The sequence below is a fragment of the Anomaloglossus baeobatrachus genome, chromosome 1, assembly GCF_048569485.1.
Source record: "Anomaloglossus baeobatrachus isolate aAnoBae1 chromosome 1, aAnoBae1.hap1, whole genome shotgun sequence".
Lineage (NCBI taxonomy): Eukaryota > Metazoa > Chordata > Amphibia > Anura > Aromobatidae > Anomaloglossus > Anomaloglossus baeobatrachus.
In genome coordinates this window covers 644,023,237-644,043,320 of record NC_134353.1, presented here as the reverse complement: position 1 = coordinate 644,043,320, position 20,084 = coordinate 644,023,237, and the positions used below count along the sequence as shown (strand labels likewise).

General features: G+C 46.0%; 1 protein-coding gene across 3 annotated transcripts in view; it reads left to right on the top strand.

Moving 5' to 3' along the window:
* The window catches only part of LOC142296961 (immunoglobulin superfamily member 1-like), a 164,908-nt gene that overhangs the window by 97,828 nt on the left and 46,996 nt on the right, over positions 1-20,084 (top strand). The window lies entirely within an intron of this gene.

Sequence of the window (20,084 nt, the reverse complement as noted above, 5' to 3'; positions counted from 1 at the left end):
GAGGGACCGTCACCTACTGGGGAAAGCAAGTGCAGCCGTCCGTGGGAACCGTCTTTCCAGCCGTGTGTTTTACCGAGAACTGTGTCATCGTCTCAGGCTGAGTGAGTACCACAGTGCCGCAAGGCACAGCGCTGCCCCCCGCGTCCCTGCGCCCACCAAGCCCTGCATCACCCACCTCATCACAGGACCCCGGGATCATCAACCCCTACCCACGGAGGGGCAACACAACAACTGGCTGCTCCATACCATCCTTCCCGGGATCCCCATACCGAGCAGCGGTGGTGTTAACAAATCACCACAACCGTGGGTGGCGTCACGGACAATAAACAATCCCCACACCCAAACTACCCCTTTCACTCACGGGCGAGGAGCGCCGCTCGAGTCCCCGGGATCTGGCCCATCGCTCGAGCCACCGAGCAGCGGCAGGCCGCAGCAGCCGCGGCAGCCGGACCCGAGCAGTAGGGAGAGCGCGGCGTCCCCTCCTCCGCCCGCGACAGATGTACTCACTGTTGTTGCCAGCAGTTTTGACATTAATGGCTGTGTGTTGACTTATTTAGAGTTCACACCATATTTACACTGTTATACAAGTTGTACACTGACTACTTTACATTGTATCAACGTGTCATATCTTCTGTGTTGTCCCATGAAAAGATATAATAAAATATTTACAAAATTGTGAAGGGTGTACTCACGTTTGTGATATATTGAATGTGTGTAGATTCAGGTTATAAGACTAGCAGTCAGTCCAGGCAATGTGGTCCATATACTGACCCTGAAATCTGAACCCAAACTACTTAATATATAAACGTCTTTCCACCTGTGGTCAAAATTCCTGTTATTGTGAACAGTTAAGCAAGTTGAAGATGAAATGATCTGTAAAAGGCATAAACATAAAGACGATACATTTCCTTTGTATTTTATGTCAAAAAAATGTATTTTCATCTTTTAAATTTTAAATTAACAAAAAGGAAAATGGGCTGATGCAAAAAGTTGGGCACCCTGCATGTTAGTACCTAGTAGCAGCCCCAAAGTTTCATAGCTTTGCAAAGACATTTTTGTAGCCAGCCAAGAGTCTTCCAATTCTTGTTTCAGAGATTTTCATCCATTCTTCCATGGAAAAGTCTTCCAGTTCTGTGAGATTCCTGGGTTGTCTTGCATGCAGTGCTCTTTTGAGGTCTAGCCACAGATTTTCTTAATGAAGGGCTCATTGAGTACGATGTGGCAAATTTTTTAATAGGCGAACGCCACTTAATGAATTTGGCTCAATTTCTCTGTGGCATGCGCATCCATGAGCCTCACCAGAAATGCTACTTCTATCATGGACTGGAGTGACATTTCTGCTGTAAGAAACCCTGGGACCAGGGCCGGCGTCAGCACCCGGCATACCCGGGCAAATGCCGGGGCCCTGGAGAGCCGGGGGGGCCCACTCGGCCTCGTCAGCTCTGGTGCACCTTGGCCGGGGCCCACTCTCCTTAGTTCTGCGGTCCCCGGGCCGAGTTCCGGGGACCGCAGTCCTCGGCAGGAATCTGCGGCGCCGTCTCTTTAAGGCGCGCAGACTTCCTGGTTTGAACTTCATCTGTGGGCGGAGCTACAGACCGGCATCCTGCTCAGTCCCACAGATGAGAGTTGCAGTGCCAGCCAGCGACCCCCAGCACAGCGTGTCCCTCCGGCGCTGTGTGGGCCCCATCTGCACCGTGACCTGAGCGGTATGTGCCCTCCCCAACCCCGATTTATGCCCCCCCCCCCGGAGCCGCGCGTGTCTGTCTCTGTCTGTATGTAGCAGAGCTAGGTGTGTATGTATATAGCAGAGCTATGTGTGTATGTATATAGCAGAGCTATGTGTGTATGTATATAGCAGAGCTAGGTGTGTATGTATATAGCAGAGCTAGGTGTGTATGTATATAGCAGAGCTAGGTGTGTATGTATATAGCAGAGCTATGTGTGTATGTATATAGCAGAGCTATGTGTGTATGTATATAGCAGAGCTAGGTGTGTATGTATATAGCAGAGCTATGTGTGTATGTATATAGCAGAGCTAGGTGTGTATGTATATAGCAGAGCTATGTGTGTATGTATATAGCAGAGCTATGTGTGTATGTATATAGCAGAGCTAGGTGTGTATGTATATAGCAGAGCTAGGTGTGTATGTATATAGCAGAGCTAGGTGTGTATGTATATAGCAGAGCTAGGTGTGTATGTATATAGCAGAGCTAGGTGTGTATGTATATAGCAGAGCTAGGTGTGTATGTATATAGCAGAGCTAGGTGTGTATGTATATAGCAGAGCTATGTGTGTATGTATATAGCAGAGCTATGTGTGTATGTATATAGCAGAGCTATGTGTGTATGTATATAGCAGAGCTATGTGTGTATGTATATAGCAGAGCTATGTGTGTATGTATATAGCAGAGCTATGTGTGTATGTATATAGCAGAGCTATGTGTGTATGTATATAGCAGAGCTATGTGTGTATGTATATAGCAGAGCTATGTGTGTATGTATATAGCAGAGCTATGTGTGTATGTATATAGCAGAGCTATGTGTGCATGTATATAGCAGAGCTAGGTGTGTATGTATATAGCAGAGCTATGTGTGTATGTATATAGCAGAGCTATGTGTGTATGTATATAGCAGAGCTAGGTGTGTATGTATATAGCAGAGCTATGTGTGTATGTATATAGCAGAGCTATGTGTGTATGTATATAGCAGAGCTAGGTGTGTATGTATATAGCAGAGCTATGTGTGTATGTATATAGCAGAGCTATGTGTGCATGTATATAGCAGAGCTATGTGTGCATGTATATAGCAGAGCTAGGTGTATATGTATGTAGCAGAGCTAGGTGTGTATGTATATAGCAGAGCTATGTGTGTATGTATATAGCAGAGCTATGTGTGTATGTATATAGCAGAGCTATGTGTGCATGTATATAGCAGAGCTATGTGTGCATGTATATAGCAGAGCTATGTGTGCATGTATATAGCAGAGCTATGTGTGTATGTATATAGCAGAGCTATGTGTGCATGTATATAGCAGAGCTATGTGTGTATGTATATAGCAGAGTTATGTGTGTATGTATGTAGCAGAGCTAGGTGTGTATGTATATAGCAGAGCTATATGTGTATGTATATAGCAGAGCTATGTGTGTATGTATATAGCAGAGCTATGTGTGCATGTATATAGCAGAGCTATGTGTGTATGTATATAGCAGAGCTATGTGTGTATGTATATAGCAGAGCTATGTGTGTATGTATATAGCAGAGCTATGTGTGTATGTATATAGCAGAGCTATGTGTGTATGTATATAGCAGAGCTATGTGTGTATGTATATAGCAAAGCTATGTGTGTATGTAGCAGAGCTAGGTGTGTATGTATATAGCAGAGCTATGTGTGTATGTAGCAGAGCTATGTGTGTATGTATATAGCAGAGCTATGTATGTGTGTCGCCAGGGGTTAAGGAGATACCCAGAACCGGGCCAAGGGGTCGCTTCTGGAAAGGGGATCACGGTGTCGTGACCCGGTCCGTGCTCCCTGGTTCCACAATAAAAAGGGGGGTTATGTTCGTGACGCCACCCGTGGAATGTGATCAGAGATGACCACCGCTGCTGCAGAACCTCCGGGGTGATGGAAGGCAGCTTGAGATGGGACGGCTCCCCACGGGTAGAGCCTTTTCCCCGGGGCAGTGTGTTAGTCTATGGGGGGGGGAGCAGGACACGAGCACAATAAACAGGCAGACTCACGGTTTTGCAGTTTCTTTGTCCTTTACTGTAGATGGCATTCAGCAGAGTACTGTCCACGGAGTCTGTGAGGGGTTCAGGGCTTCTCCCACCCAGCCGGGCCGTTTTGGCTTCCTTGCCTGCACTGTGTGTCTGTGGCCCCGCTGCTGAGTGAACTATGCAGCTGGCTCTGCTCTGCTCTGCTCCTAGGTACCGACCTGACAGGCAACTCGAGTCCTTCCTAGTATGTTCCTGAACTCTGCGCTTGTTGCTTGTGTCTGTGGTACAGGTGAAAGATCTGGAATCTTCACTTATCTGGTGGTAACTGTGCAGCATGTAACCTGCAGTCTCGGATCCAGCATCCGTTCTGTGTGCTCCACTGGGGATGAGCCCTGCAATGCTCTGTCTCCCAGGAATGTTCCTTTGTGTACGCTTTCTCCTTTCCTCAGACCCTCAGCTAGGCCTGGAATTGGTCAGTGGATCCTGAGGTGAGCTAAAGCCAGCTTCCAACCTCCAGAGATCCTGTCTCCTCAGTGCTCTGCACTGAACTTCCAAACTGAAACTACTCCTGACCATTTCCTCCCTCCACCAGAATATACAGGGAAGCAGCTTGGTCTCCCCCTTCTGGCCAGGAGGTCTTGGTGTTGTGTGTGGGGAGTTAACCCTTTGTGTTGTTACTGTGGCAACCCTGGGGTGTCACATTCCCCCTTAGTGAAGAACAGTACTCCGGGACTGTGAAACAAACAAACAAGTTATCACAACAATTGTATATATACAGAGTCTCAAAAGGAAAAAATACAAAAACCTTAAAGCTCAAAAAGAGTCCCAAATGTTCAAAAATATATAAGTGTTCATACAGTATAGTCTCTGTAGGTACTGGGCTTTTGGTCTTAACGTTGCAATTAAATAAACATTTCAATCAACAAACACTTATTAAAGGTGTCTCTACTCTGGTCATAAGTGCAGTAGGCCTCATGGCCCTCGGGCCACCAACATGTGATCAAGTTGTAACTCTCCGTGCTGCCACCTTACACCACTCTTCTCTCACCTTTTCTGTACACTAAACTGTTACGGTTTTTCATATAAACATTATAACATATGTACATTTTATATGCAATTTCACATTAGTCTTTATATCTTGCTGGTATCTGACCCTGAGTACTACGCTGTGACCTGCGTACTGCTGGTGTACTGGGTGTACTTAGCATAATGGTGTGGGTGGAAGTGTACCTATTTGGTGTTTCTGGTACTTGTGAGGATGGTGGACTGACTGTAGGACTGGCAAGCTCACTGGGACCAGGAATCTGTTCTTCCTCTACGGTTTCAACTTCCAGTTCTTCATGTCTTGGGACTTCTTGTGGTATGGATTCTGATTGTGGTTCCGCCACTTGAGGGAAGGCGATCATTGGGACTACTACTGCTCCATAGTAATTTGGCCATGTTTTTGGGAAATCTCCTAAGACTGTATGGAATACATCTTCTTCCTTCTTGACAGGTTGTACCTGTATGGGTAAGGTGACTTCTGGTGTCTTCAGGGTTTCAGGACATGGTTTGAGTTGATCTCTTGACACGACAGCTGATGTCCTTCCTTCATCCTTACTGATGAGACACACTTTGGGATTATCCATACTGGATGGTAAGACTGTATATGGGGTGGTTTCCCATTGATTATCCAATTTGTTTGTGCGCCGTTTCCTCTTGAGAACTTGGTCACCAGGTTGCAATGGGGTTGCTAGAGCATGCTGGTTGAAGTTTCTCTCCTGTCTTCCCCTAGCTTGTTGGAGACTTTTCTCTACGCACTCTTGTACTTGGCGATACTGCTGCTGACGTAGGGTATCCCAATTGGATTCTTGAACTTCCGCATCTGGCTTCAGAATTCCCATATCTAAATCAATTGGCAGTTTACCGGGCCTTGCACGCATGAGGTAAGCGGGGGTGCAGTTTGTAGAACTCACCGGGACATGATTGTACAAGTCCACCAAGTCTGGCAATTTCTCTGGCCATTGATTTCTTTCTGACTCTGGTAAGGTCTTCAACAGGTCAATCACAATATGGTTCATCTTCTCACATAAGCCATTTGTTTGGGGATGGTATGCTGTTGTGCGGATCTTCTTACAGCCATACATGTTGCAGAATTCTTGGAAGATCTGTGATTCGAAAGCTGGACCTTGATCTGCAAGGACTTGTTCTGGGTAACCATGGGGTCTGCAAAAGTACGTCTGGAATGCTTTAGCTGCTGTTCTAGCTGTAAGGTCTTTCACGGGTACCACCACTAAGAAGCGTGAGTAATGGTCCACGATGGTTAAGGCATAGACATAGCCGGACCGGCTTGGTGACAACTTGACGTGGTCTAATGCGACTAGCTCGAGTGGTTGCTTGGTTACTATGGACTGGAGTGGAGCTCTCTGGTTCTGTTGATCCTTTCTTCTGAGGTTGCACGGTCCGCATTTTCTACACCAATCTTCAATTGATTTCCTCATGCCAACCCAGTAGAATCTTTCTCTTAAGAGCACTTCCAACTTTTTCCAACCAAAATGACCAGCACCGTTGTGGTAAGCTTCCAGAACCATCTTGACGTCTCTCTTGGGCACGATGATCTGCCAGACCAACTCATGTGTTTTTGGATTGGTGTGCCTTCTACAGAGCTTCCCTTGGTACAGGAACAATTTACCTCTCTCTTTCCAGAGATGTTGTGTCTCAGCTGGGGCATTCTGATTAGGATAAGCACCTTGTTGTGTAAGCAGTTCTTTCACTAGCTTCACAGCTGGATCACTGTCTTGTGTGTCAGCCCATCCGTGGTGTGCTAATGGGTTGAGAGTTGCCTGCTGTTGTTTTTGGTAGACACTCGGTTGATACTGTCCCACCTTAGGACGGTGAAAGGCCGGCAGCTCAATTTCTTCCAGTCCCTCCGGTTCCTCTTCCACGTTCCCCGAGTGTGGCATCCGGGATAAGGCATCTGCGTTCCCATTCTTGTGGCCTGCCCTGTATTTGATGACAAAGTTGTAGTTTGACAGTCGGGCTATCCATCGCTGTTCCAGTGCACCTAGTTTTGCAGAGTCCAGGTGGGTCAACGGATTGTTGTCAGTAAAGATGGTAAATTCTGCAGCTGCCAAGTAGTGTTTGAAACGCTCTGTTACAGCCCAAACTACTGCCAGTAGTTCTAACTTGAAGGAGCTGTAATTCGCAGGGTTTCTTTCTGTAGGCCGGAGCTTCCTGCTTGCAAAGGCAATAACTTTCTCCTTGCCTTCCTGCTTTTGAGACAATACTGCTCCCAGTCCTACGTTGCTGGCATCCGTGTACAAAATGAAGGGTTGATGGTAATCTGGATATGCCAGGATCTCTTCTCCTGTCAGTGCCCACTTCAACTTCTTAAAGGACTCTTCCCTCTCATCACTCCACTGGAAAGGAGGATTTCGGGCTGCAGACTTCTTTGACTGTCCTACCAGGATGTCTTGTAGGGGAGCTGCTAGCTTCGTGAACCCTTTTATAAATCTTCTATAGTAGCCTACCAGTCCCAGGAATTGCCTCACCTCTTTCACGCTGGTGGGTCTCGGCCAATCTCTGATCACGGTAACTTTTTCAGGATCTGGTGCTACCCCTTCTGAGCTCACGACATGTCCCAGGTACTGTACCCTTGGCTTTAGAAGGTGACACTTGGATGGCTTGATTTTCATGCCGTATCCGGATAAGGCTTCAAACACTTCCGCCAGGTCTTGTAGATGCTGTTCATAGGTCTTGGAGTAGACTATGACGTCATCCAGGTACAGGAGGACAGTTTCAAAGTTCTTATGTCCTAGGCAGCACTCCATCATTCGCTGGAAGGTACCAGGCGCATTGCAGAGTCCAAACGGCATACAATTGAACTCACAGAGGCCCATCGGCGTGGTGAACGCTGTCTTCTCCTTGTCAGCCTCTGCCACAGGAACTTGCCAATACCCACTAGTCAGATCTAGGGTGGAAAAGTAAGTAGCGGATTTTAATGCAGCCAATGACTCTTCTATCCTAGGTAATGGGTATGCATCCTTGTGTGTAATGCGGTTGATCCCTCTGTAGTCTACACACATCCTCATGGTCCCATCTTTTTTCTTAACTAGCACTAGTGGGGCTGCCCAGGGGCTACAACTGTCTCTTATTACCCCTGCTTCTTTCATTTCTTTGAGCATGTCTTTGGCGCATTGGTAGTGAGCCGGTGGTACTGGTCTATACCTCTCCTTTATGGGTGGATGGTTACCTGTGGGTATAGCTGTGCTCTACCCCTTTGATCTGCCCAAAGTCTAATGGGTGTTTGCTGAATATTTGTTCATATTCATTCACTACCCTGTATACTCCATGCTTTTGATGGGAGGGTGTAGAATCGGTACCTACATGTAGCTTTTGGCACCAATCCTCCAGCTTTCCCTCTGAGCCATTGTCTTCCGCCTGACTTGACGGCTTCAAGGGCTCAACGGTGGTGATGGCGTTGTTATCAACCGTATATAGCTTAGCCATGGTAGCATACTTTGGTAGGGTGACCTCATCTTCCCCACAATTTAGAAGGCGTATTGGCACTCTTCCCCGATGTACCTCAACTATTCCTCTGGCCGTCAGTACAGTTGGCCTACTGTCTGAGTACACGGGTTCTACCAGGGCCTGATAGTCTCGCCCTCTGATGCCTATTGCGGCTCTACACCAGACCAGCATTTCTGTTTTGGGAGGAATTACAATAGGTATTGGGTCACTTACCCTTGCACTGCCAATTTCACCTCCTGACATTTCTACCTGCTGCTTCAGCATCAAGGCTTTAATTTCCTTCTGCAGGAGTCTCTGTTGCCCAGGTTTGGCAGTCTCGACGATCTGCTGCAAGACAGTAATTACCTCTGCAAAACAATTTTCAATTACATTCATTCCTAGCAGCATAGTTGGTTCACGTTCTCGTCGGTCAACATCAACAATGATAATACCCTGATTCTGCAATTCTACTCTCCCAATCTTAATGGTCATTTCTCTGAAACCAACCTGTGGTACTAATTCACCATTGCTAGCCCATATATTCAATGCAACATTAGATGGACCACTGCTAACGTCTGAATCAGCCCAGTACCTCTTATAAAGGACATGCGGAATTGATGATATTTGGGAACCAGTGTCCAGCAAGGCGTTGAGCGGAATGCCATCCAGCACGATGGGGATGACTGGACGTCCCCCCACATACTTGTCGTGCCAGGGTGAAGGACCTTGAGAGTTCATTCCTGAGGAGCGGCCCGCCTCCCCAGGGGATCCCCATTTAAAGCACATTCACGGGCAAAGTGACCTGGCTCATTGCAACGGCGGCAAATGGGCTGTCCATCCGGCTGGTAGCGGTCGCTGGGTCGTCCTCTCGTCGCTTGGTATCTCCTAGGCCTCATCCATGGGACATCCTCCTTGCTGGTCGCCAGCTCAATCTTGGGTGCAGACTTGGATCCACGCAGCTCCTGGACGATTCTAGCCATGGAAGCAACAGTGTCTGTAAGGGCTTCAAGCTTTTGATGTAGAGCCTCATTAGTGATGGGCTCCAGGTGGTTAGCAGCAGCCGCTGACATGGCCGAAGTCACCGGTACTACTGGCTGCTGGGGTGCCACAGTAAGGTGTTGAACAGAGTCTATACCCTGTGGCTCCTCCACCTGCTGGAGGCGGATGGCTCTATCCTTTAGCTGGGCAAATGTTAGTCCTGGATTCTGGATCACCATCATGCTCAGTTGTCCCCGGTGGGAAGGGGATGAGAGTCCATCCAGGAATTGGTCTACCAGCAGCTTATCTGCTCCAGGGGCTAAGGCAGGTTCTGCTAATTTAAGTGCTCTGAGCGCCTCCTGTAAGTTTAAGGCAAAGTCTCTTGCGCTCTCTCTAGGTTTTTGCTTGCATCCAAAGAACCTCATTTTAGCCCGGCTGCCAGCAGTGGATTCAAAAGCTGCTTTTAGTCCAGCTATTATATGCTCTACAGTGTCCTTTGCATCGTCCGGCCAGGATGTAGCCTCCCGCTGGGCATTGCCAGTTAACTGTCCCATAAGCATACCAACACGCTGAGCTTCTGTCAGGGGGTACATGCTGTAGTACATTTTTAGCTTTCCGATAAAGTCATTAAGTGTGTTGGGCTCACCTGAGTACTGCGGCAGCCACACTGCACCCGGGGTGTACGGCATCAGGAACGGCATGATAGGTGCCGCTGCACCGCCGGGTACAACAGCGTCTCCCTGCTGCGACATCTTTGCGCCCCCTTAGTTAATTTCACCAGTCTTCTTGACAGCAAGCCTGGGACACTTTTTTGCGTTTTCGTTCGGGTCGCAGCACCGAGCGCACCTCCTCTGCAAGCGGTGGGCGGAGTCTTAGTTTAGGCGCGATGTTTTCCCGCGCGTAGCAGGTAATGGCGTGATTAAAGATGGCGCCTGGAAAATTTTACCAATGATGTTTTTGGATTTTTCCAGGTATCTTTGCAAAGTTTAAAGTCCGTTCTTTGTTGCAACAATTCACACTGCAAGTCTTTTATGCGATGCAATAAGTCTTTACAGGCACACGTCACCCGGGTTGCAGCCGGGTCCAGTCCGCATCCTGTTCGTGACGCCAAAGTTGTGTCGCCAGGGGTTAAGGAGATACCCAGAACCGGGCCAAGGGGTCGCTTCTGGAAAGGGGATCACGGTGTCGTGACCCGGTCCGTGCTCCCTGGTTCCACAATAAAAAGGGGGGTTATGTTCGTGACGCCACCCGTGGAATGTGATCAGAGATGACCACCGCTGCTGCAGAACCTCCGGGGTGATGGAAGGCAGCTTGAGATGGGACGGCTCCCCACGGGTAGAGCCTTTTCCCCGGGGCAGTGTGTTAGTCTATGGGGGGGGAGCAGGACACGAGCACAATAAACAGGCAGACTCACGGTTTTGCAGTTTCTTTGTCCTTTACTGTAGATGGCATTCAGCAGAGTACTGTCCACGGAGTCTGTGAGGGGTTCAGGGCTTCTCCCACCCAGCCGGGCCGTTTTGGCTTCCTTGCCTGCACTGTGTGTCTGTGGCCCCGCTGCTGAGTGAACTATGCAGCTGGCTCTGCTCTGCTCTGCTCCTAGGTACCGACCTGACAGGCAACTCGAGTCCTTCCTAGTATGTTCCTGAACTCTGCGCTTGTTGCTTGTGTCTGTGGTACAGGTGAAAGATCTGGAATCTTCACTTATCTGGTGGTAACTGTGCAGCATGTAACCTGCAGTCTCGGATCCAGCATCCGTTCTGTGTGCTCCACTGGGGATGAGCCCTGCAATGCTCTGTCTCCCAGGAATGTTCCTTTGTGTACGCTTTCTCCTTTCCTCAGACCCTCAGCTAGGCCTGGAATTGGTCAGTGGATCCTGAGGTGAGCTAAAGCCAGCTTCCAACCTGCAGAGATCCTGTCTCCTCAGTGCTCTGCACTGAACTTCCAAACTGAAACTACTCCTGACCATTTCCTCCCTCCACCAGAATATACAGGGAAGCAGCTTGGTCTCCCCCTTCTGGCCAGGAGGTCTTGGTGTTGTGTGTGGGGAGTTAACCCTTTGTGTTGTTACTGTGGCAACCCTGGGGTGTCACATATGTAGCAGAGCTATGTATGTAGCAGAGCTATGTGTGCATGTATATAGCAGAGCTATGTGTGTATGTATGTGGCAGAGCTATGTGTGTATGTATGTAGCAGCGCTGTGTCTGTATGTATGTATCCAGCAGAGCTGTGTGTGTTTGTCTGTATGCATGTATGATGTGTATCTATGTATGTCAGTGTATATGACTGTATAGATGTGTCAGTTCTATATGTATTTTTGTGAGTTTGTCGTTAAATATGTATATGTATGTGTACGTATGTGTGTCTGCGTGTGGATGGGGCCCACTGGGACTCTTCCGCCCGGGGCCCACAAAAACCTGGAGCCGGCCCTGCCTGGGACCTTTAATGAATTTGATAGTCGGGCGATTGCACACATTGCCCCACTCCAGCTCCTTCTTAACTCCACTCATTTCAGCAGAGCTGCTTCAAATTGTTGTCAAAATAGCAAAAGTCGCAACATTTTTGTTCTGCTCTGAGTTGTGAAAAACGTTGCAAATTTTCCAAACCTTTATTTTAGTTTTAACATTTTTTCTTCTCGCGCCTTTCCGACGCATACAGTGCATATAAAAAAAGAAAAAACAAAAAGCCAGCACTAAATGTGCACTTCAGCACTAAAAATTCCAAACTGTACTTATTATAAAAAAAATTTGAGATTTTTGGCAAAAAATTGCAATTTCTTGAGCTGCCTCGCCACGTCACGGCAAATCTCATTTGAGGCAGTCCTACACTAAAATATTTTTATAAAATGTGCCATACGGCGTCACATATGAATAGTAGAACTGCTCTTAGCAGCACTCACCTGGTCTATTTCAATCCCGTACCCATGACTGAGTCATGGCTGTGGGCGGGACAGGTCCAAGCAAATGCTGCATGAAGTAAATAGCCTGTGGACAAGGCCTGATGACTTAATGTGAACAGTCACCAACCGCCAAAATCTAGACAGATGGAATACATCCCAAATTGGGGTGCATAGCAAGGTGGGGGTCAGCCACCGACCAGTTCAATGAAGAAAAAACAAAAAAACAGCACTAAATGTGCACTTCAGCACTAAAAATTCCAAACTGTACTTATTATAAAAAAAAAAAAAATTTATAAAAATATTTTAGTGTAGGACTGCCTCAAATGAGATTTGCCGTGACGTGGCGAGGCAGCTCAAGAAATTGCAATTTTTTGCCAAAAATCTCAAAATGTTATAATAAGTACAGTTTGGAATTTTTAGTGCTGGAGTGCACATTTGGTGCTGGCTTTTTTTTTTTTTTTTCTCTTTTTTCTTCATTGAATTGGTCGGTGGCTGACCCCCACCATGCTATGCACCCCAATTTGAGATGTATTCCACCTGTCTAGATTTTGGCGGTTGGTGACTGTTCACATTCAGTCATCAGGCCTTGTCCACAGGCTTTTTACTTCATGCAGCATTTGCTTGGACCTGTCCCGCCCACAGCCATGACTCAGTCATGGGTACGGGATTGAAATAGACCAGGTGAGTGCTGCTAAGAGCAGTTCTACTATTCATATGTGAGGCCGTATGGCACATTTTATAAAAATATTTTAGTGTAGGACTGCCTCAAATGAGATTTGCCGTGACGTGGCGAGGTAGCTCAAGAAATTGCAATTTTTTAAAAATCTCAAAATTTTATAATAAGTACAGTTTGGAATTTTTAGTGCTGTAGTGCACATTTGGTGCTGGCTTTTTGTTTTTTCTTCATTGAATTGGTCGGTGGCTGACCCCCACCATGCTATGTACCCCAATTTTTGATGTATTCCACCTGTCTAGATTTTGGCGGTTGGTGACTGTTCACATTGTCATCAGGCCTTGTCCACAGGCTATTTACTTCATGCAGCATTTGCTTGGACCTGTCCCGCCCACAGCCATGACTCAGTCATGGGTACGGGATTGAAATAGACAGGTGAGTGCTGCTAAGAGCAGTTCTACTATTCATATGTGAGGCCGTATGGCACATTTTATAAAAATATTTTAGTGTAGGACTGCCTCAAATGAGATTTGCCGTGACGTGGCGAGGCAGCTCAAGAAATTGCAATTTTTTTCCAAAAATCTCAAATTTTTTTTATAATAAGTACAGTTTGGAATTTTTAGTGCTGGAGTGCACATTTGGTGCTGGCTTTTTGTTTTTTCTTCAGTGCATATAAAAAGTCTACACACCCATGTTAAAATGTCAGGTTTTGTCCTGTAACAAATCATACCAACAAGAATCATTTCAAAACTCTTTTCACCTTTAATTTCACCCATAATCTTTACAGTTCAATTGAAAAATAAACTGAAATCCTTTCTGGTGGAAAAATAAAAGTAAACAATTAAAATAATCTGGTTGCATTAGTATGCAGACCCATAAAATAATACGGTACTTTGTTGGAAGTTAAAACAGTACTTTGTTTGAAGTACCCTTTGATTTTCTGACAGCATTCAGTAATTTTGTGTAGGAGTCTACCAGCATGGCACATTAAGAATTGTCAATTTTTGCCCATTTTTCCTAGCAACAGCACCCCAAATCTGTCAGAATGCATTGGCATATCTACTGTATAGTGCCCTCTTCAGCTCAATGCATAGATTCTCAATTGGAGTCAGTTCTGGGCTGTGCCTCAGCCACTCCACAACTGTGATCTTATTCTGGCAAAGCAATTATTTTGTTGATTTGGAGCTATTCTTAGGATCATTGTTGTGCTGAAAGGTTCTTCTTCATCTTCAGATATTTGGCAAAAGCCTGAAAGTTTTGTTACAAGCCGTTAATATGTCTTTCCACCTTGACTCAGTTTCATCTGCCAAAAATCAGCCTTAAATTATAATGCTGCCTCCACAATGCTTCACTGTGGGAATGGTGATCTTTTTGTGATGTGCAGTGTTGACTTTGCGCCAAATATACCTTTTGATCTTATGCTCAAAAAGTTCAACCTTGGTCTCATCAGACCATAAAATATTTTTCCACATGCATTTGACAGACTTGATGTATAATTTGGCAATATATAACCAGCTTGAATGTTTCTCTTTGTAAGAAAAGACTTCAGTCTTGCTGCCCTACCTCACAGACATATGAAAATTGTGGGAGATTGTTGTCAGGTGCAGTACACACACAGTACATGTCAGAAATTCCTGCAGCTCCTTTAATGTGGCTGTGGGCCTGTTTACCAATTTTCTTTGTATTTTCATCAATTTTTGAAGGACATCCAGTTCTACATAAAATTATTCTTGCACATATTGCATATGCAAATATTGCATACAATATCTGACAGGGTTTGGCAAAATCATGGTCATTTTTCAAGAGCAGGTTATAACACTAGTAGCCAGCACAATGTAGACAATCCACAATGATATATAAGGTACATACAGTGACATGATTTCTGAAATGCCAGTGGCATGCTTCTCATCCAAGAAGGCTGAATGCATAGCATTGTGAATGCACATCAATAAGTGCTTTACAAAGTACTGGCTAAATAGGTATGTATAGTGCACTATGCTCACTATGAGCTCATGTCTATCAGATTAGAAAATGCTGTGTGCCCAGCACCATCTACATGCACCCCACAACATACAGATGGTTATTCTCAGCCTGTACAGCACACGTGTTCGTTAGGATCCATCTATAATGTTGAAATTTCATTTAGAAACTCTGGTGGTAGATTTCATAATGTGAACTGCAGACTGTTACTGTGAATTACACAATATAGGATACAGCTCACAGTTATGACGCTCAAAGAAAGAACATTTATTAAAGAAATCCAGACATAACAAAGCTTGTGACATTTTGGTTCCTCCTTTTACCCTTCCTTATATACTGTGATTCCCTGAAAATAAGACAGGTTCTTATATTATATTTTGTTCCTAATGATGCCCTAGGGCTTATTTTCAGGGGATGTCTTATATTTTCCCATGAACAACAATCCACATTTATTCTTGAGAAAAAAAATCACCATTTATTCAGATATAATCATATCATCACATTCTGGAACATTAACATTTTGTGTTACTCCTTTTACTGGTTCAGATGCACATTTCCTTATCTGATCTGCTATTCTCATGGTGCAGAACCAGTCCTATAGTGGTGGATACATACTATATTTACCATGGTTTAAATTACCTGCTTCAATAATATTCTCTATGTACTGCTAAGCTTACCACCAAAAGAAAGCAGACACCTCCTAAGGCCTCTTTCACACGTATGTGCCTCCGGTACGTGTTTGGCAGTTTTCTCACGTACCGGAGTCACGTACACACGTAGACCTATGTATTCCTTTGGTTTTGGACGCACGTAAGTATTTCGCATGGACCGTGTGTCCGTTTCGTACTTACATGTGTCCGTGTGTTTCTCACGGCGACATTTCTATTTTATCTCCGGCATCACGGGTGTCACGCGGAACGCAATCGGGTCCCACGTAATACACACGGACCACACGGATGTGTTCCGTGTGACACGCACCAGAGAAAAGACATGTCTGCGAGAAAAAAAAAAAACATTACTCACCTTCTCCAGCCCTGCTGTCTCTGCCGCTGCTGTCACTTGCTGCTCATTGCATATTCACGTCAATGCGGCCAGAAGCAGCAGCAGTGGGAAGTCGGCAGGACCGGAGACCGAAGATCAGCACCACGGACAGCGACGCCAGGGACAGGTGAGTAGAAAGTTCCCGTTCTCCGTGTGTTATCACGGACAACACATGGAGAACACACGTAGGCCATACACACAGCACACAGAGGGCAAAACGCACCTCTGATACGTCTGTGAAACACGTGCGTGATTTTCACGGACGTGTAAAAGAGGCCTAAAAAATCGCACTTACCACAGTCCATAACAGAAAATAACAAAAAATGACAAAAAATGAACAGATTAGTGTACCACCATAAAGAAAATGTAACCTGAGGTAGATTTATAGTACAATGACAATAGTATGTATACATCACCCTACAATAAAAATCAGATAATATGGAGCTCACATGTAGTGAATGCACATGTATTAGCCTCTTTGTAAGATACATGTGTCAGACATGAAGCTCACATGCTGCATACATATCCTGTCCTTATAGAATTAATTTAGATTATCAAAGACACAAATAGATAATAAAGAGAACCTATGCAGAGAAAACAATGCTCAGGTTGAACTCTAGAAGGCTTTGTATTAGGTAATACTTACCTTAATAGCTCATCAGCACATCTCTCCCCATCATCCAGGGGTTCATGAGGGCCATACCTCAATAGGGACCAAAAACAAGGAGCAGTGGGAGGTCGGCACAGTTATCCTTGAGACCATTGACTAGATAAATGCAGGCAACAATTGTATCCCCAGAGGCATCCTGGTATATTATTATTATTATTATTTATTATTATAGCGCCATTTATTCCATGGCGCTTTACAAGTGAAAGAGAGTATACGTACAACAATCATTAACAGTACAAAACAGACTGGTATAGGAGGAGAGAGGACCCTGCCCGCGAGGGCTCACAGTCTAGAGGGAATGGGTGATGGTACAATAGGTGAGGACAGAGCTGGTTGCGCAGTGGTCTACTGGACTGAGGGCTATTGTAGGTTGTAGGCTTGTTGGAAGAGGTGGGTCTTGAGGTTCCTCTTGAAGCTTTCCACGGTAGGGGAGAGTCTGATGTGCTGAGGTAGAGCGTTCCAGAGTATGGGGGATGCACGGGAGAAATCTTGTACGCGATTGTGGGAAGAGGAGATAAGAAAGGAGCAGAGAAGGAGATCTTGTGAGGATCTGAGGTTGCGTGCAGGTAGGTACCGGGAGACTAGGTCACATATGTAGGCAGGAGACAGGTTGTGAATGGCTTTGTATGTCATGGTTAATGTTTTGAACTGGAGTTGTTGGGTGATGGGAAGCCAGTGAAAGGATTGGCAGAGTGGTGAGGCTGGGGAGTAGCTAGGGGAGAGGTGGATTAAGCGGGCCGCAGAGTTTAGGATAGATTGGAGGGGTGCAAGAGTGTTGGAAGGGAGGCCAGAGAGCAGGAGGTTGCAGTAGTCGAGGCGGGAGATGATGAGGGCATGCACTAATGTTTTTGCTGATTCTTGGTTAAGGAAAGCACGGATCCGGGAGATATTTTTGAGTTGTAATCGGCATGAGTTGAAGAGGGCTTGGATGTGTGGCTTGAAGGATAGAGCAGAGTCGAGGGTTACTCCAAGGCAACGAGCTTGTGAGCCTGGGGAGAGTGAGCAAACATCGAGTTTGATGGAAAGGCTTGTTGGAGGAGATGAGTGAGGAGGAAGAAAGACAATGAACTCTGTTTTGTCCGTTTAAGTTTTAGGAATCGCGCAGAGAAGGATGAAATAGCAGACAGACATTGTGGGATTTGGTATATATACCATAGGTGCCATAAAGGTACAGCCTTCCAGTCCATTGTTTCACATGCATGTGTGCCCATTGTAATCCAGTACAGGCGTCACCGGACATGACATTCCTAAAACTATGGAACACAATGTGTATTCCATAGACCCTCATATGACGTTGCAATGAAAACGCGTGTCATCGGAGGTGGCGTCTCTCTGATTTTGGAATGCAGCATGCATTTACAGTATGATTCCTGGAAGGAAAAATGTACCCCATGAAACCTGACATAAGGTTTCATTATCAGAACACTCAATACTGGTGGGAATTTATGTTCCACAAGGGAGTAGCGCATTAAGGGCGTTCTTAGGTAGGATATGCATTGACCATTTGAAAACATATGATAAAGCACGGTCATATCATATACGGCAGTTATTATACTTAGAGACCTGTAGGGGATATATATGTGTAAACAAGCTGTACATTATTTTAGAATACATCAAAGCATTAGATAAACATCTGAATGATGCACCTACTGTACGGTGTATCCTCTAAATGGTAAAACAGACCTCTAGAATATATTAATGCCTTGTGCAAGTGCCCTGGAAACTGTGCCCACATTTTGCCCCCTAGAAAGTAATAATGCCCCTGTGTGCCTCTTTGACAGTCACAATAGCCTGAGTGCCCCTATAACAATTAGTTCCCATTTACATTTAATAATGTCCTGAGACTCCCCCCTGAACTGCTCAATCCTATACAGTATGATGCTCTTCGATACACAGTATGATGCCCCCACATTGTATAGTAGACGCCACACAATATACTAACACATTAATAGACATTAATCTGTACAAAGATCTCACATTAGCTCTCATTCTGTATGATGGCGCCTCATTAGACCCCACACTGTTTTATGACCCCCTAAGTAATGCCCACTCTGTATCTTGGCCATTTTAGTAGTCCACGCTGTCATGACCCCCTTAGTAGCTCTCACACTATGTTATGACCCCCTTAATAGCCCCCACACTGTGTCATGACCCTCTTACTAGCCCTCACACTGTAATATAGTCCCCATTAGTAGCCCCTACATTGTGTCATGGCCCACTTAGTAGCAACCACACTATGCCATGGCTCTCTAAATAGCCCCCACACTGTCATGGCCCCCTTAGTAGACCCCAAACTCTCTGTTAGCCCCCTTAGCAGCCCCCATTATGTATAATGGCCTCCCCTTAGTAGCCCCCACTATTTATTGGGGGTCCCTTATTATTTATGAGGGCCTCCTTACTAACCCCTACTATTTATAGAGGCCCTGTTAGTATGCTCCACTATTTTTGTGAGGCCCTCCCACATTATGGCCATAAAACAATTTTAAAAGAAAAAAAATCACCTTACCCAGGCAAGTCCAGCAGCAGACAGCGACAGGTCTCGGGCAGAAGAAAGCGGTGACGTCATTGCGCTGAGACTCGCGCCTTGCGTGTGTTGCGGTGGGTCAACGTCATCACATTGCTCCGCTCTGGACCTACCACTCTTTAGGTCGGGTCACAGGACTAAAGCAATCAACAGTCAACAGATCAGTGAACGGCAGTGCAAGAAGACCAAATCTCCCTGTTCTCCCACAGAGTTTAAGGGGTACTTTACACGCTGCGACATCGCTAACGATTTATCGTCGGGGTCACGGTGTTTGTGACGCACATCCGGCGTCGTTAGCGACATCGCAGTATGTGACACGTATGAGCAACCTTCAACGATCGCAAAAGTGGTAATAATCGTTGGTGTTGGAGAGGTCATCCAAACACCAAATATCGTTGTCTGGTGAGTAGCGATGTTGTTCGTCATTCCTGCGGAATCACACATCTCTGCGTGTGACACCGCAGGAGCGACAAACATCTCCTTACCTCCGTCCACCAGCAAAGAGGAAGGAGGTGGGTGGCATGTTCCAGCCGCTCATCTCCGCCCCTTCTCTGCTATTGGACGGCTGCCATGTTACGTCGCTGTGACGCCGCCCAAACCGCCCCCTTAGAAAGAAGGCGGTTCACAGGCAACAGTGACGTCGTTAGGCAGGTAAGTCCGTGTGACGGGTGTTAGCGATGTTGTGTGCCACGGGCAGCGATTTGCCCGTGATGCACAACCGACGGGGGCGGGTACGCTCGCTAGCGATATCGGTACCGATATCGAAGTGTGTAAAGTACCCCTAACTGTATCAGTTCGCTTTGCTCGCCGACACAGTTAAATGTTGCCTATTTCTGTGTGTGCCCCTCAGAGCGGGGGCCCGAAGTGACCACACTCTCTGCCCCCCGGTAGCTACGCTACTGAGGTTAATACAAGTGTATTCACTACATTGATCTCCACATCATCTGACTTATTGTAGTGTGGTGCATGCATACTATTGACATTGTTTATATGTCCTTTCATTTGGACAGTTTGGTCCACTACAAGAGCTATCTCTACCTTTATAATGGCACACTAATCTGTTCATTAATTTTTGTTATTTTTTTGTCTTTCAATGTATCCCTTGACACAATAGTTTGGAG